This window comes from Poromitra crassiceps (genome assembly GCF_964638095.1).
Source record: "Poromitra crassiceps genome assembly, chromosome: 6".
Taxonomy (NCBI): domain Eukaryota; kingdom Metazoa; phylum Chordata; class Actinopteri; order Beryciformes; family Melamphaidae; genus Poromitra; species Poromitra crassiceps.
The window spans coordinates 22015268-22034573 of NC_139627.1; the positions used below are offsets into that span (position 1 = coordinate 22015268).

At 44.9% G+C, this 19306-nt stretch overlaps 1 protein-coding gene across 1 annotated transcript in view; it reads right to left on the bottom strand.

The window, feature by feature from the left end:
• erbb4b (erb-b2 receptor tyrosine kinase 4b) overlaps window positions 1-19306 on the bottom strand; it is a gene marked incomplete at both ends in the record, with an annotated part of 355388 nt that overhangs the window by 26014 nt on the left and 310068 nt on the right. The window lies entirely within an intron of this gene.

Here is a 19306-nt window from a genome sequence, read left to right on the forward strand (position 1 = left end):
AAAGAAAAGAAAAGCAATTTAATTTCACATAATTTTGGAGCATTATTATACCATAACTGTGTACAAACATTTGGAAAAGCCAGAGATAATAATAAATAAACAACCCCAAAAAGCTTAAAGACAAAACTTGCTAAAGTAGTCCACTGGGGACCAACATTGATTTGACATGACTGTAATTTGGCTTAGGAGGTGCTCAAAATGGCTTGGGTGGTGCGGCTAAGACTCATAATGGTAGGGTGGTGCGGCTAAGACTTATACTAGGAGGGAAAACCCTGAACATGCTCGGGGATGTGTGAATTGGCAGGCAGGTGTGAGTAGTGTGTGTATTATGTTCTTTCCCAGCTCGCCTGTTTCTGACTTTATTTAAAACCCTCTAAGAAAAAGAATTCAAAAGGGAAATGGGCAAGCATGCCGAATGAGTAATAACATTGCCGATGACTCATTTGGATTTGGATTGTTCTGGTTCTGTTGTGAATGTAATTACCTCCGCCAACAGAGCTGGCTGGGAGGTCATGTTTTCACCATTCCACGTTTTGTTTGTTCGGCAGGATATCTCAAGTTATGCACAGATTTGCATGGAACTTTGGAGAAAAGTAGGTTACGGGCCAACTTAGAACGCAGTAACTTTCCACGCCCACTAGTCACAAGGGTTAGGGTGTCAATGGGCGTGGCCAATCACAAAACGTGCTTTCAATGGATTCACGTAACACCACGAAACTTTGTAGAAGGTTGTCATGGGCCAAGGAAGAACTGATTACTTTCCACGCCAACTGGCCATAAGGGGCGTATATATCTCACTCAATATATATATTTCTCTTTGTCTTCTTCTGCTTCTCTGTCTTTCTCTCTTTTATCTGCACTGTCCATTCCTGATCCACCGCTCTACATGCTCGTGATGTATGACACACCATTAATTGTACATTAAGGCTCAATTACCTGTGGATCTGGAAGGCTAAACACAGGCATCAGCCTCAGAAATATGCTGGCATTTCATCTTCACAACGGTGTGTGTGTGTGTGTGTGTGTGTGTGTGTGTGTGTGTGTGTGTGTGTGTGTGTGTGTGTGTGTGGAATATGATAAGGCCCCACTCGACGGTGCACAATTTCTCAACTACACATGCTCAGAACGGCGTGGCGGCGCTAGAAATAAGCACGCACACTAGTTTAACTTATTTTCCCCCAACCCATTTTTGGAAAAACTCTCTTTTTGTTACAGTAAATGATTTCACTCTTGAGTCATGGCCGCCTCCTCTACTCACACCTACAGTAAAGGTCCGTTTCCTGATTCTAACCAATGCGAGGATGATACATAGTTTCAATTTTCCAATTGGTCCGGCTTGCACTCAGAAAAGGCCAAACTCAAACGGCCCAGAAATTGAAGACAAAGATCATGTGGGCGAAAATGTCCGATTTGGTGATACAGTTGGGCGGGAAAAAAGACAGCATTTCTGTCCTAACTTGTGTTTATGTACACGTGTTTTGCATGTAAAAGGCTAAGTGAATGTATGTATTCATGAGTGTGCTCATGAATGTGTGTGTGTGTGTGTGTGTGTGTGTGTGTGTGTGTGTGTGTGTGTGTGTGTGTGTGTGTGCACGCGCTGGGCCCCAGTTGGAGTGTGTCATGGTGCACGCTGCCAGGGTCCTGACAGAATCTTATTTGTACATAAATCGTGCTCGGTAATCTCCTCAATTTTCAAGACAATTAAGCAGTGGAGGGAGAATGGATGGCTTGGCAACCCGTGAATTTTAATTAGCCGGCACAATGAGACTGAGAGGGGGAGGTTATGGAAGTGCTCAGAATGACAAGTGACTGAGGAAAAAAACTTCTCCTCCTCATTGAGGAAAAAAACCTGTCCTTTTTCCCCCTCTCTCTCTCTACTCGGCTGCTCATTTGCCACCCGCCCATGCGGATGCGTTGAGAAAAACTTTCTGCCAGAGGTTTGTAATTGAGGCAGTTTTAGAAGCTTTATTTCAGATAAGCCTCTCACGAGAGAAAATCCACAGGCTTCAGATAGACTGTGTTCTGATCACACCGGCAGACGAGGGCTGCTTTCCAATCAGTAGGGATCAGGCCCATGTGCCCTAAACCCTGCGCAGAGAGATTTGACATGGACGAGCTATCCCAACGCTGGGAACAAAAAAATGTCAGTGCTTTGAATCATATACTGTACTGTATAAGTTCAGTGGCTCTCGGGGAGAAGGTTTTCTCTTTGCACGCCGGTGCTCTCTCAGAACCACATCACTTTGAGTTTCTACACCACAAAAAAAAACTCTAAAAAGTAATCCGGTATTGAAACTGGAACTGAATTTTAAAATCTCCTCTCTTAAAACAAGTGGGGCAAAAAGAAATGGAGTGCGGCCATTTCAGTTGGTTCCAATATATGTATTATATAATGGATCATTACCCCATGAAATAGATATGCTTCCTTCATTTGATATATTTCCTGTTGAAACAGGATACTGGGGCGGGACATACCACAGTGAGGGATCATTCAAAAGTCAGTCCGAAAGGCAGTTTGATTTGATGGGAGGGACTGTAAATAAGTTAAGTAAGTTCCTCTGTATTGTCCCCTGTAATGTCCCCTTATGGGTAAAGTCATCCCTAGCATTTGACCCGTCCTCTACTAGGAACCTTCCTACAAATGACGTTCTAACGGAGGTTCAGTCAGGAAGACTATAATCTGCACTTTACACTTTCTCAGTTCACTTCTTATTTCTCCACCCCTTCAAATCTGCTCACACGCTCAAAATTAGCTGTCAACTTCCAGGCTTCAATTGAATAATCAGCTGTTTGCCTCCTGGTCTCATTTAACCAATAGCATAACGTCACATCACCTCTCACCTCACAGGCCCACACACCTCCATTGTAAGCATATCACATTGCTTTTTTCACCCCCATTGTAAGCCAATCACATGCCTGCTGTCCTCTTAAATATGCTTTTTTCTACCCCAATTCAGCCTCTCAACTCTTGCTGCTGTCAGTCTCGTACCCTCCACCTCCCTCTCTCCACCCAGTCTTCGCAGACCCATCAGAGTCATCCGATTCTTCAGTCTGAAGAGTCATCAGTCTCAGAAGGAGAGGCATCACCATCACCACCACCAGTATCTAGACTCTACAGGGGGATCTACTGTAACTGGCTGCTGCTCTGGGCTGATGCAGCTCTATCTCAATATCTCCCTGTGGTGTCTAAGCACCAAAGACTATTAAGAATACCTAATCCTCATCATACTTACTGTAATGCATCATTCACTTTGCTATTGTAAAGGCGCTGACAGGGTTCTGCGCAGCCGCGACTTGGAGCCTTGCCGCCGACTAGCGGCGATAGCAAGAGTGTGCATACTCGAACGTAACTCGGCGCGTTGGCTGCGGTACACCTCCAAAACACTAGGTGGCTTGTGGTGCACTCATGTCCATTACATACTGTATGTGGCTCAGTGGTTAGTACTGTTGCTTCACTGCAAGAAGGTCCCAGGCCCTTTCTATTTGGACTTTGCATGTTCTCCCCGTGTTTGTTTGGGTTTCCTCCAGCTGCTCTGGTTTCTTCCCACCATCAAAGACATGTATGTTAGGGTTAATACTCCTGTATGTTAGGGTTAATACTCTTGTCAGTGCCCCAAGGCACTGGTAATCGATCTGGAGATGGTTCCCGGGCGCTGCACTGTGGCTGCCCACTGCTCCTAGTTCTAGGAAGGTTCATGGGGGTTCATTTGATGGGTCAAATGCAGACCGTGAATTTCCCCCACAGGGACAATAAAGGGTAACAATAAAGGAACTTAACATAAGTTAACTTAAGATGTCACAATTGAAGATACTTTGTTTTCCAAAGTAAAACTACGGTAGTTAATTTCATGGGGAGTTTGAAGCTGCACTGCTGCACTAACATTGCATGTTGGTGAACCTAAACGGCAACGGTTTGAATCTTGAAGACTCAATACCCAGAAAAGCTGTAATGTGACTTCAGTAAACGTCACATGTCCCATAGCTAAATGGCTAGTGAGGTTGTGAATGGAGGTAGTGAATAGGTTCAGCTATGAGTGGTGAGTCCAGGTTTCTCTGGATGGAGCGCTGGCCCACTGAGAAACTTCACTAATGTACTCTTAAAGAACTCCTAAAGTAATGTTTATCTAAAAAAAACTCCACTCCTTCTCATACAAATTCCAGAGTTTCAATTGGTTATTTCTGTGGGCGGAGGTCAATGACCTGATACCAGAAACTCATTTGGGCAAATAGGGTGAATAATATAGTGACTGATAAGAGGGGTTTATTGTGACATACAAGTCTAAATACAGTTCAGAGTAGTGAGAAGACAAATCCCATCCATACAAACACATGAGAGGCAGGGCGGAGGGAAAAGGAGGTAGGCAGCGCTCTGCGGCCCTGCATCCATACAAACACATGAGAGGCAGGGCGGAGGGAAAAGGAGGTAGGCAGCGCTCTGCGGCCCTGCATCCATACAAACACATGAGAGGCAGGGCGGAGGGAAAAGGAGGTAGGCAGCGCTCTGCGGCCCTGCATCCATACAAACACATGAGAGGCAGGGCGGAGGGAAAAGGAGGTAGGCAGCGCTCTGCGGCCCTGCATACAGGACGCTGAACGGCCCTCACGCTGCTCCAGAGAAGTACTCCCACCTCCCGCCTGGGTTATTTATGCTTATGTCACGGAGTGATGTGGACAAAACCTGAGTGGACGGGATTGTCTTCACATGCGTTTTGTGGAGACAGATTTGGCGGCGGGCTGGAGGAGTAAATCAATAGAGGGGAGAGAGAGAGAGGAGAGGCCCATTCCTCAACGCACGACACTTCCCACTGCTGTTCTTTATCCTGGCAAGATGGACATACCCACACACCTACACACCTACACACCTACACACACACACACACACACAAAATAACCGCACACAGAGAACCGCGTTGGGCGAAACAACGTGGTGCACCTGGAGCACAGCCGCGTGTGCGACCGGGACAATATCATCTCTTCATCTGTGTTTTCCTCCGTCCCACCGCTACCACGACATCCAGGCCATTTTGGCTGGGGTGGCCGAGGGGAGACACAGGCGCAATTTCAATGTCCGCACTTAGGAGCAGGTATATATACTTGTTTGTAAAATAATCTATTATGCTGTCACTGTTACAATCATTTGAAAACTGAAATGAATAAAAAATATTGTAAAAAAAAAAGTAAATGTAAGAGAACAAATCCCAACCCCACAAAGCTGAGAAACATGGCTGCACTTTATCCTTATCTTTATCTTTATTGTTTATTTGAGCAGGGACAGAACACAATAAACATATTGCACCAGAGATAGCTCAGAGCTAATTTGCATCTGTAGTACTTGTTGTTGGTGTTGTCAGGGTAATGTGAGAGTGCTGTCCCATTGAGCCCTTGCAGCCTCTCCCACTCAATCACTTACCAGCTGATGTCAATGAAGTCTGTCAGTGCTCAGTGCTTAGGGGGGACATTGAGATTGGGCCACAGACTCAAACAAGATTGGCAGTGAGTGCAGCATTTAGGAAGGATGTAGACAGGTCCCAGGTCAGAATTCTGAATTCCGAGTCAGAATTCTGAGATTAATCTCAGAATGTAAATACATTTTTGACAGGTGGCCCTTAGCCAGGAAAAATAAGTATGATGGTCCTGCATCCAACATGGCCATCAGCCAGTACTATTTTACTCCACCTGTCCCTACCAGACACCATTCTTTGTATTTCCCGGTGGGACAGGGGATGTTTAGGGTGAGATAGCAGGTCAACAGTATGCCACATAGAAGTGGTACACATCATCTGAAAGCTGGGAATTAATTAATTTGAGATGCAGCTCAGCTTGGGGACTAACTATGGGAACTAACCTCATCACGCATGAATACAATTTGGATAATTGAATCCACAAGAGTCAGCTTTCAAGTCATACGCAATCAATTCCAATACATTTAGCCTAACTTTGGAGTGTCATTTAGCCCCTTTCCCAACAAGCTAGCATGACATGATACCAATGGATGCCTTACAGCCCGAACACACCATACGCCGAAGCTACTGGTCTATTTTTTTTTGCGAAGTTGTGACATCATCAGTGATGTCATAAGAGCACATGAGCACTGTTTGTTTCAAGTGGGCACTGTTTAAATTGTTGTCCCACTGATGTCACAATGTCTATGACATCATCAGTGGATGTCATGAGTGACATCATTATTGACCAAAATCATCTTATGTCATGACTGATGATGTCATAGGCACTGATGATGTCATAGGCATTGTGACATCACTCAAGCAATTGTGGTCTTTGGTTACACTCTGAAAATTGTGACATCCCTGATGATGTCATAAACATTGTGACATCATTGTGATGCAAAGTTGGGCAAATTGTCTTATCTTCTATCTAAATACAGCAGGCGAGGCCACACAGCAGCCGAGCTGCAGGGCAGGCAAGGCCGCACAGCGGCCGAGCCTAGGAATCGAGCGTGCATAGCGCACAAGATGCCTAGTACTCACACATGCACATACTGTCCAAGCATACACACTCACCTATATGCACATGTATTTTGTGTGTGTGTATTGTGTATTGTTGTGTTGGCAGTCTGCACTGGGAATCGAATTCAGAACCTTGGGAATGGGAGGCGGACACTCTAGCAAGAAGGCTAAAGCCATTATGGCTCTAGCGTCTGTCGCTATGCGTCTCCTAAAGCATCAGGAGGGAGGGTAGGCAGCTAGATTCATGTGAGATCACGATCACACGGCAAATCCATCTTGCCATGCTCCAATCTATTGGTTTGAATCTGAACCACCAGTGGTTCACATCGATCAGTGTCCTATGAGGCAGCTACGTGCGGGCTTTGGTGTGACAGATGGTTCATCCAATCACCTGGCCAGGTATTTTTTTTAACGCTTCCCGAGCAACTCGGTCGCAGATGGTTATGTGAAAACAAACCATCTGACAGCGTCCGGTTAAGGCTTACTCACTGCACAGCACGACCGCTGACCACCGTTACACACAGGAGGAATGATCCAACACACACACACACACACACACACACACACACACACACACACACACACACACACACCATTGGGGGGGGGGTTCCAGTGAGGCAAAGGAGGATGGTCCTCCTCTATTTTCTAGAAGAGATTGGGTATTTTATATAATTTTTTTTATAATTTTTTATATATAATTTTTTATATTTTTCATTTTTCATATTTTTTATAATAAAATATAAATCAAATGTGTTTTTTCTGATGTGCAGACGCTCATTTTTTCATTTATTATATTCTTAAAATGCTTCAACAACAGTGACCTGTATGGCACTGATGGAAAGGACAGCTCCATGCAGACAGGAGTCTAGCCCCAGCCTGCAGGGGGTAGGTAAAAAAACATTACCCCTGTGGGCGTTCATTTATTTAATGCACAAATATGATTGGTTGAAAAACACTTGCCCTTACCAATCAATACCAATCAATTAATTTATTCAACCAAATTGGTTGTTGATTGTGTAGATTGCTAAGATTGACATTGTATCGTCCACTGGTCTCTCACGCTGAATCAAGTAGGAAGTGAAATCCACTTTGCTGTGATGACCCATGTGATGACCTGACAGGAATGATTTACGACATTTACTGACGACAGTAGCAACATATTATAATTCCCCCTTATTTTTATTTACTTTTTATCAATCAGTAAGTGTTCACAAGCCAGACAGTCGTTGCATTGGATTACGAGCCAAAACGAGTTTCGAGTTGCGGGAGCCTTGCTACGGCGCGATACTGGGATATTTGCAATGTCAGAAAACTGGAATATTTGCAACGTCTCGGCTGCAGCGGTTCCACTACAGACGGCATGGATATGCAAGTAAGTCAATTGATTTCAAGTTATCCGGGCCTTCTATTAAATTCGGCGTGGAAATGGTTCACCGAGCAGCGCTATTTTTGTCGTATTGATGTTTCATGCTGTAATTTTTTATAATTAAAAATGCAACCTTAAATTCCCACATTTTTTAACTGAATTTGGCCTGTAAATCGATGGCTGACAGCGAGCTCATTTTTAAAGCGTGAGTGGTGATCTTTATACCATATGAAAGTAGAAGAAATAAGGAATCGATTGGGACGAAGCATGTCAACCTAGCATGTTGGGAAGGGGGGGGTAAATAACGCTCCAAAGTTGATGAATTGGAATGTAACTAAACGAGTATGTTGATAGTGCAGGGGAAGGCACACTCTCGTTCCAGATGCAATAAAGTGTAATTTAACGCTATTTGACAACAGTTTCGGCCATAGACTTTGTCAAGTCTCATACAAACAGTGCAAGACAGCCATCATAAAGACAGGTGGGCTGATTGAATGGACAACACCTGTCTTGTGAAAGCACACCTGAGTGTGATTACAATGACATCATAGGATCCGTCATGCAGTAATAGGCTACATTTTCGGTACTGACGCAGATTAATCAAAACATTGATGTCACAGGTAGGCTGTATACCATAATATATCATGAATCTATGTGAATAAATAGATTTATATAAATAGTAATCACAGCCTAATGCATAGAGATAAATCCTGAAACCTTCTCGCAACAGTTGTAGCCTAAGCCAATGGTTTTCAAAGTGGGGTCCCCAGCAAAAAGGGGGGATAATCTATTTTCACTATAATTCCATGCCATCCATAAGTAACACAATCTAAGCTAGTGTAGAAGTAAGTAACTAGGCTAATTATAACCGTAACAGCACAAATAATTGACAAAAATCTCGAAATAAATATACAGTATTTACTCTGAGAAATGAAATAATGAGAAAAGGAACAATTATTGATGGTTAAAACTGAATAATGACATCACAACAGTCTAATCCTAATGCTAATTTAAAATGAGATATTCCTCTAAATCTGTCTTCAAACTGCAAAAGATAAAAAAAAATGCATTTTTTTAGAGGAATATCTCAGCATCTAATGAACAAAAAGTACAGGAAAGAAAACCTTTCTTTTGGTTTGGCCCAGTGATGTCATGCTGACATCCAACAGCATAAAATGGAGGAAGTGCTCAGAGCGGGCCCCTCCCCAAACAAAAGTCCCACATGGTGATTCTGAACAAACAATTGGTGAGGATGAACAAAGAACAAACAATTAACAATGTTTTAACCTGCAACTCAATAAAGGTCATCAACTAATTGATGGCTGTATGTGTGCTTTAACTTATCCATATGCTTTGATGTAAACTGTAACTGGAAGCTACCTCCCCTGTTTCCAATCTCACCAGCCGCCTCTGACACACACACACACACACACACACACCACCACCCCCCCCCCCACACACACACACACACACACACACGCGCGCGCACCCACCCACCCACCCACCCACACACACACAAGTAGTGAACACACACACACACTAAAATGCAAAATCTATATTCAAGTGACTCATCGTGATGTGATGTTATTCATGAGGAAAACACTTCTAATTAGATTGAACATCTTATAGCGGCTCTAAGCCCCTTGTTTGTTCTCTGTCTTTGTCTATCTCCCTCCTCAGTGTATGTGTGTGTGTGTGTGTGTGTGTGTGTGTGTGTGTGTGTGTGTGTGTGTGTGTTTTGAGCATTGAGCAGGCTGCCTCCTGTGCAGGGAGGGGCGGGTGGGGGTCTCTCTGTGGATTTGTGCCCATGGCAATACAAACGGCTGAGGTGCCGGGGTCGCCGCACTGCGCGTCACAGCAGAGAGTATATCTCAAATGGATTACTTCTGCAGCCCGGGCACAAGATCAATGTCTGTTGATTACAGACTGGGCTTGATGATGCCCCCGCGCCTCTCCACACATGACAACATTTACCCCACGCCTCTCCACACATGACAATATTTACCCCACGCCTCTCCACACATGACAATATTTACCCCACGCCTCTCCACACATGACAATATTCTCTCCACACATGACAACATTTACCCCACGCCTCTCCACACATGACAATATTTACCCCACGCCTCTCCACACATGACAATATTTACCCCACGCCTCTCCACACATGACAATATTTACCCCACGCCTCTCCACACATGACAACATTTACCCCGCGCCTCTCCACACATGACAACATTTACCCCACGCCTCTCCACACATGACAATATTTACCCCACGCCTCTCCACACATGACAATATTTACCCCGCGCCTCTCCACACAGGACAACATTTACCCCACGCCTCTCCACACGACAACATTTACCCCACGCCTCTCCACACGACAACATTTACCCCACGCCTCTCCACACATGACAACATTTACCCCGCGCCTCTCCACACATGACAACAGTTACCCCACGCCTCTCCACACATGACAACAGTTACCCCACACCTCTCCACACATGACAACATTTACCCCACGCCTCTCCACACATGACAACAGTTACCCCACGCCTCTCCACACATGACAACAGTTACCCCACGCCTCTCCACACATGACAACAGTTACCCCACACCTCTCCACACGACAACATTTACCCCACGCCTCTCCACACATGACAACATTTACCCCGCGCCTCTCCACACATGACAACAGTTACCCCACGCCTCTCCACACATGACAACAGTTACCCCACACCTCTCCACACATGACAACATTTACCCCGCGCCTCTCCACACATGACAACATTTACCCCACGCCTCTCCACACATGACAATATTTACCCCGCGCCTCTCCACACATGACAATATTTACCCCGCGCCTCTCCACACATGACAACATTTACCCCACGCCTCTCCACACATGACAATATTTACCCCGCGCCTCTCCACACATGACAATATTTACCCCGCGCCTCTCCACACATAACAATATTTACCCGCGCCTCTCCACACATGACAATATTTACCCCGCGCCTCTCCACACATGACAACTTTTACCCCGCGCCTCTCCACACATGACAATATTCTCTCCACACATGACAATATTTACCCCGCGCCTCTCCACACATGACAACATTTACCCCGCGCCTCTCCACACATGACAATATTTACCCCGCGCCTCTCCACACATGACAATATTTACCCCGCGCCTCTCCACACATGACAACATTTACCCCACGCCTCTCCACATATGACAATATTTACCCCGCGCCTCTCCACACATGACAATATTTACCCCGTGCCTCTCCACACATGACAACATTTACCCCGCGCCTCTCCACACATGACAATATTTACCCCGCGCCTCTCCACACATAACAATATTTACCCCGCGCCTCTCCACACATGACAATATTTACCCCGCGCCTCTCCACACATAACAATATTTACCCCGCGCCTCTCCACACATGACAATATTTACCCCGCGCCTCTCCACACATAATATTTACCCCGCGCCTCTCCACACATGACAATATTTACCCCGCGCCTCTCCACACATGACAACATTTACCCCGCGCCTCTCCACACATGACAATATTTACCCCGCGCCTCTCCACACAGGACAATATTTACCCTGCGCCTCTCTTCCAAAGTAATTATAAATCAATGCACAAGTCGGTCATTAAAAACCGTCGGGTGCTGAAGAAAAAGCTGATGCTACCAGCATTGTAGTGATTACATTGAGCAGTAATTCACTGGTTGTTTCTGCTCTTAACCTGAATTGATTGAGATGTAACCAAGTCAACTCACGTGACACCATGGGACCCAGAAAGCCTTTTTCCTCAAACACATACACGGGAAATAAACAGCTGTAAAACTCTTTTTTCTTTTTCACTTTTTTGGGTGTCACTCAAAGTAAAAAATGACTCTTTGAATTTTGACATTTTAAATTATGGGTTGATTTTTTCTTTAGACGAGCCATTTTCTGGAGCTCCCTCTCTCTATTATGGCTCTGGCCACTATAACTCCATTAATGCAGGATAGGCGGGGCCAAGAAAAACACTACAGAATCTATGGGTCCACCAGGAAGTACTGTAGGAGTGGAGACTTTTTCTGCACACGTGCTGGATGAACAACTTTCATTGGAATGAATTGGCTGCCATCTTGGAACACCGTCTCCAGGTTTCTTTATACCTCCATCAAATTCTATGCAAGTAGGCATGAATATCGTCTTATTTATTTTTTCTTCTTTTATTGTCGTGGTTTCAGTGGGGAGTTTTAGTGTCCCTAAATACTGTTTCAAAGCCATTTTCCACCCAGACAAGAATACAATTATGTGGGGGAAACACTGATTTTGGCATGAAAATGTAATTTGTACAGAAATTTGGTCTACATGTAAGAAAAGCCATGGAGGGAAATTTTGAAAGCTGAGATATTTTAGTTCTACAATTCCTGCAGTTTCTAGGGCTAAACTGTGTCTTGGTCACAGACATGTACTTTACTTCGTAATTAAAATGTGTCTCCAAGTATCCAAAAAGCTGTTTTTTTCTATTTTCTTATTTTTTGTACCATATAACTTCTCAATTATATTCACCAATAGGTTCTTGAAGGTTTTGACTACTGAAAACTGACGTTTTTTGTAACTTTAATATCTCTTCAGAAAACAATCTTACAAGGTATAAAAATAACGACCTCTAGCAAACGGCTTATGACCAGTCTCTCTTTGTGCAAGTGAGTTTAGTTTTTGCATCTGCCAGGTACAGGATGTGCCTCACCATCTGCAGTCAGTGTTGTTTAGGTGAAAAGAGCAGCACTATATCTCTCTCTGCGTCAGTCTCTTCCACCGCCTACACGCCCATCAGCAGAACAATGCGATGCGGCCCTAGACGATGGGTAGATTGACTGCTTAATTTATCGTATGCGAGACTGCATCTTAGCCCAAGCCCGCAGGTGGATTACATGACCGGCATCCATGCCACCCATGCTTTCCCACTCCTCCTCCTCTTCATCCCTCCACCTAATTATTTCTTCTTCTTTTGTAAATCAAGTTTCTTTGGAGTTTTCTCCCATTTTCTCCCCAATTGTACTTGGCCAATTTGTCCTGCTGTCCTGGTCATTGCTCCACCCCCTCTGTTTTTTTTTGTTTTGTTTTTTTATTTTTTTTATTTTCCCGATTTTTTTATCCCATTTTATCCCCCGTTTAGTGCTCATTCGATTGCTCAATCCTGGTTGCTACTCCATCCTCCGCCGATCCGGGGAGAGCCGAGACTGATTCCATGCTTCCTCCGAGACATGGGCAGTCAGTCAGCCGCTTCCCCTCACCTACCAGAGGAAGCCTCACCGGTAGGACACAGCACGTGGGAGGTTCACGCTATTCCATCCAGTTCCCCTCCCTCTGAACAGGCGCCCTTAACGATCAGAGGAGGAACCACATTAGCAACCAGGATGTTGCATGTTTTTGTGGAGGGGGTTCCTATATGAAGGAGACCCCCGGGAGGCACGGGGAGAACATGCAAACTCCACACAGAAAGGCCATTTTGCCGACCCCACCCGGGCGGTGGGCACTCGAGGACATGCGGTGTGTGGACGGGCACGCATTCCTTCAGCGTTCACCTCGTCCCCAGGTGGGAATCGAACCCACGACCTTCGAGCTGTGAGGCGATAGTGCTAACCACTGCACCACCGTACCTCCCTCCCTCTGTTGTTTTTTGGGGGAGTTGTAGACTAGCACATGCTTCCTCCGATACATGTGCAGTCACCAGCCACTTCTTTTCACCCGACAGTAAGGAGTTTCACTGGCAGGACGTAGCGCGTGGGAGGATCACGCTTCCCCCCCAGTCCCCCCCCCCCTTCTGCACAGGCGACCCGACAGACCAGCGGACACACTAGTGCAGCGACCAGGACACTACCCTTAAACTGGCTTCCCACTCACAGACACAGCCAATTGTGCCTGTATGAACGCCCGTCCAAGCTGGAGTGTACTGTAATATGGGGTCTTGAACCTGCGACCCTTGTGTGGGTAGGCAAGGAAGGAATCTACCGCTGCACTACCCGAACACCCCACCCAATTATTTCCTGTGCGCAGGTCATCAGTGAGGTGGGAAACCCTCATCAATAGTTGTTCCCTTCCCGCCTTTTGCCAAATATCTATATTTCATAGGAACAGTGGCCTGCCTGGAATTAATGGCCAAGTGCTGGCACGGTGGAGTTTGGAAGAGAAGTTTTGAATAGTGACGGCGGCGCAGAGAGCACAGCTACTCTACCGTCTCCTTCCATCTCCAGTTTGGGATGGGTACACTATAATTGGGCGATGAAGTGGCAGGCATTTACTATGCTGGCAAAGTTGTCAAAGAGCCCCTAATTGTATTAATACCTCACTCTCAACTGTAACTGCTCTCAACTGTAACTGTGCTCTCCAAAAATGTAATGAGCTGCATTCCAATACTTAGAAAGTCTTTGCTTTTGTCAAATACATTTGTAATGTAAGTTTGCTTGAAATACATCAAGACTATCAGGACTATTATTTGCTCCCTTGATTGTAAAGCAGTAGTGCAACAGTGGCCAAAAGCTTTTGCCAAACAGGATTGTCAGGATCAGAGGATAGTATGTGTGTGTGTGGATCTGTTACATTCATTCTCAGTTTCTTACTCGGTAAGACTCACTTATTTTGGATTCAGTATAGCTGCTGCTTTTTTTTTTATTATCTGAACTATTCCCTCCTCCCTTCCCCCTCTCAGGGGAAATTGCAAGTGAGAATCTGACTATAAAGCATGGTCTCGCCCAGTGAGAGCGCAGTGATCGTTAAAAAGGATTTCTCTCTCTCCCTTCCTAAGAGGGAGTTTGGTCGGCTGGTCACTAGAGGGCGCTAGGGCCCCGCCCCCTCCCTCTACTGCCGGAGAAGGTAGTCCACCTTAAACAAAGCCGGTTACCTCCACATATAATAATGGCGGTGAACGGCACAAACTGACGTGTTGAAGACAAAAACAGACAAAGAAGACAAAAATGGTTCGTTCGTGTTGTGTTGTTGGTGTCCAGTGACCATAAAGAGCGGGTCAAGATTTGGATTTGGAGCAAAGAGAACTCTGGATTCGGCGGCACAGGCTTACTACAGCTACAACATCCGGGTTCCGAGCTGTATCCGAGCAGCACAGGCTTGGCGTCAGTAGCTCTGTCTGTAACGTAACGTTAACGAGTCTGCAAAAAAACAGCGAGTTTGACAGTTGTAAACAAACGTTATTAGCTAGCTAACACTACATAAAACAAACACAGAAGAAAGGCTAGATACGTCGGACAAGCATGTTTACCAACCGTTTGAACATTTAAATTGAAAGTAGTCGGCCGAAAACAACGAGAGAGTTTGACAGCATTTATTTGACGACACGCAAATTTCCGCCTTCCCGAAGTGGTACCCGGAAGTAAATGTTGTTTACATGGTGACGTCACAGTGATTTGGTCTATTATGCAGTCAGCACTTGCCCTCATGTAGCTTACTAGGCTAACAAATGCTATTAGCTTTAGGTTTAGTTTACTGGATTCAGTGGATTGGCGTCATCGTATGGTAAGGTGACCAGACGTCCCCGATTTTCGGGGACAGTCCCCGTTTTTGGTGACCTGTCGCCGGCTGGAGCTGTCCCTGAAAATGTCCCCGATTTTCTACTGGCGTCTGCGGCCGATATGACTCTAGCTCTAGCAGGCTCATTCTTAAATCTAGAGTGAAGATACTTATAGGCTATGAAACTGTAAAGACCTACAGCATCCATTGGGACCAACAATGCCATGCTACCTTGTCGGGAAGGAAGGGGGCTAAATAATACATTTTGAAAAACCGGCATATATGGTAAATTTCAAAGGGGACCCTTGACCGCTCTCGCCTATATCTTAATTCTATGAGTACCTACGAGTCTCCCCTTTACAGACGTGCCCACTGTGGCCAACCACTCAAGCAAAAAGGTTGCAGGAGGCTTACGGGCGGGTTAAAAGCATAATCACACTTAAAAGCATCACAAGTGTTTACATGTTTTGCTGCTTCCTGCTCTTCCAGGAAAATAATAGTCCCCAATCTCCCCAATTACGAAAATACTTTTTGAGATCTGAGGCTTTTCATAAAACATGCGGCGCTGTAGGTTTGGACGGTCATGGCCAGGCCAAATGCTGCTGGGGAACACATTGACATTTTGTAAGTGGGCACAGTGAATGATGTGTGTGTGTGTGTGTGTGTGTGTGTGTGTGTGTGTGTGGGGGGGGGGGGGGGAAAAATGGACAAAATAAACAAAGCCATGGACAAAATAAATGAAACCGGAATCATCCCCCTTTATCATTTGATAGGTAATAACATTGGATATTTTTGTGATATATTGCTTGCCGGACTGGAAATGTCCCCGATTTTCATTTGAGAAATCTGGTCACCTTATCGTATGGGAAAATATGAACGCGTTCTCTTTCAACATGTCTTATTCAGCGGAGTCTCCTGTGAGGTTCTGGTGACATCATTGACCATATATGGAGTTTGAGCAACAGAGGAGGAATATCCCTTCCTTTCCCTTCTTGTTTACCCTTCGGGGGTCCTGACACACAATAGACGGCTAACAATCTGACTGACGAAAAAATAATAATGAGCGAGTCCATATTTTCTATAACAATATAATTGTTAGGTAGGGCCCAGAGCAAATATTTGCACTGGGGCCCATGTCAACGACATTATACCACTGCCTTCAACATAGTCTAAATTAATTGGATAATGCAAAATAATTATAAAATAATAATTGCTTACTCACACAATCCACCTGGTAGCCTGTCTGTGGCCTGTCAGCACTGCATCTGTGTGAATTATACTATTCCTGCCTACTTTGGGTGCCGCTGTCCTGGGAGCAGAGGAACGATATCAATTTGCTATGATTAAAAGTTGGAGGACCAGCTTGCTGGACTTTCAGGAAATGCGGAAATCAAATTAAATCAGACATTTGGGACTTATCCAGTTATTTTCCTTACAAAAATACTCATTCACTGGAAGAGAAAAGAGGATAAAAGCCTGGAATTAAATGCACGATGATTTTTATTATTATTTTATTATTTTGATTCGGGGGACAGTTTGAAGAAGATGAAAATGCAATTTACAAAAATTTAATTTTAAGCCTCAAGGGGCCAAGTCATAATGTTTGTTTTTTGGTACAGTGCCCCCCACTGGAAAAAAGGTACCAGCCGCCACTGAGTTTCACGGGTCATCCATGTAGTTGGCATGATTCCTTAAAAGAGAATAAGAGCCTGAACGGGATTCTGGGCCAAAATATTTGACTGATACTCCAAGGCCTACAAAATAACCCTACAGCCGGAGGCAGAACTCGCCATCTAGACTTCCCTACGGCTGTGCAACAATCTCTGACACTGGGGACAACTGTCGCCAAAAGTCCTCCTCTTCGCCTTCTTTTCGGGTGTGGCTGATGGACATGATCTCTGTTCTACAGATGGAGAGACTCAGGTCCCTGAGAACCAACGCGCTTAAAAGGTTCTCAAATATCTGGGACCCGTTTTTGACCTACTCTGACGAGGTTAAGAATGATAAGTGACTGAGGTTGCAGATGATGGATGGCTCGCCCGGGTTGGTATCCCATGGACCCCTTAGGCGGGATCCCAGGTACACGATATCTCTTATAAACACATAAGCACCTTATGCGGCTGATAGCACGATGTTGTATTGTTGAATGTCAATGATGTATGTATTGTACTGTATGTTTTTTTCCCTTTTCCTGTGTCTGAGCCTGTTTGTCTTGTTCGTATATTGTTCTAAAATTATTTTAAATAAAATATAAAAAAAGAAGAAGAAGAGAATAACAGCCTGTAAAGATGTTTTAATAAATCAGGGAGGGCCATTTGAATGCAAAGAGCTGCAGTATTACAACAAAAGTGAACTTGACTTTGATGAGGTTTGCAGCCAATGCCAGTCACTGTGACAAACATCTTCTTTAGATTGCAGGGGACCAGACGCTGGAAATACACAACCTTTCAGATCATTAAGAAGAGCACTTTTATTTGTATCTGATCAGAGTTTAATTCATCACTTGTGCTGATCATTTTCCTTGTGTTATTGCCACTTTAGCTCGTCTTAATCAATATTTGTGGAGGGCATAGTATTTTGTGTGTGTGGCTCTTTTGTATTATATTGTGAACAAAGGATGAGTTTCCCTGCCGTTACGTAACAACAGGGCAGCATCTGCTTGACCTGGCAGATGTTTAATGCATGGTTGGGATGGGAAAAGATCCCAGCGGGCACAGGAAACGCTTAATCACCTTTAAAGGAAGGAGGTGAATGGGATCAAACCCACATGGAGAAGAAACCCAGAGAAGGGGGGCTGATAATACAATAATGATAAAAGTGGAGGACGTTCAATTCATTTTGAGCGGCCGTATCAGAATGCATTTAGCAAACGACGTTAGATGGCGGCCTGGAGACGAGCAATTTGTCTGCGTTCAGATTGGGTTAGCGGTGTGTGGGGGGAAGCCGTGTCCATATACATTTATTCTCTCTGATGAATGCTTAATACAGTTTGCACTGCCGCACCTACAGAGGAGAGGAGAGGAAGGCATCGCTCGCTCCACCTGTTCCCCTCTCTCTCTCACTGCACACTTACATGTATACACTCATGCATGTGAACGCATATACACACAATACACAATCATCACTTCAGATTAGATGCCAAGATATAGGCCTACTGTAGATATGATGAAGGTGTATCGCTGAAATAAACCAGATGTATCGAGATGGATTTGGTATTATTGCTTTTTTCATACCTTTTCCACATTACAAAATGTCATCTATAGTCCTTTGATTCATCCCCACAAAATATTAAAAATATAAAAATAAAAATATTGTGTAAACAAACACATACAATATTTGTTATTTTACCGTTTTATTTACTGTAAGCTACACAAATATTAAAAAGCCAGTCTTTTCCATTGAATTGTGCGTTTATCATTTTGGTGTTGCACCTTACTCCCCCACACATTCCTATCCTCTGTGACTTGGAGAGTCTGTATGCAAATGATGTGCTGATCAAAACAGAGAAGAACACAAAGCCAGCAAGTGTTGTGTGTGGATGTAACACACACACACACACACGCGCGCACGCACACACACGCATGCACACGCACACGCACACACACACACACACACACGCACACACGCACACACGCACACACACACACACACACACACACACACACACACACACACACACACACACACACACACACACACACACAGGTGCAGGTACTCTCTCCTCCTGCTATTTCCAGTTTCTCTCTTGTTAAGAAAGGGGTTAAAGCAGCAGTTGCCTGTTGAAGCCAAGCCAAAGCCTTTACTCCCTCTGTGACCTATTACATCCATTTCCTGGCCTGTGCTGTGGTAGAGGCGGGGCCTGTGCTGTGGTAGAGGCGGGGCCTGTGCTGTGGTAGAGGCGGGGCCTGTGCTGTGGTAGAGGCGGGGCCTGTGCTGTGG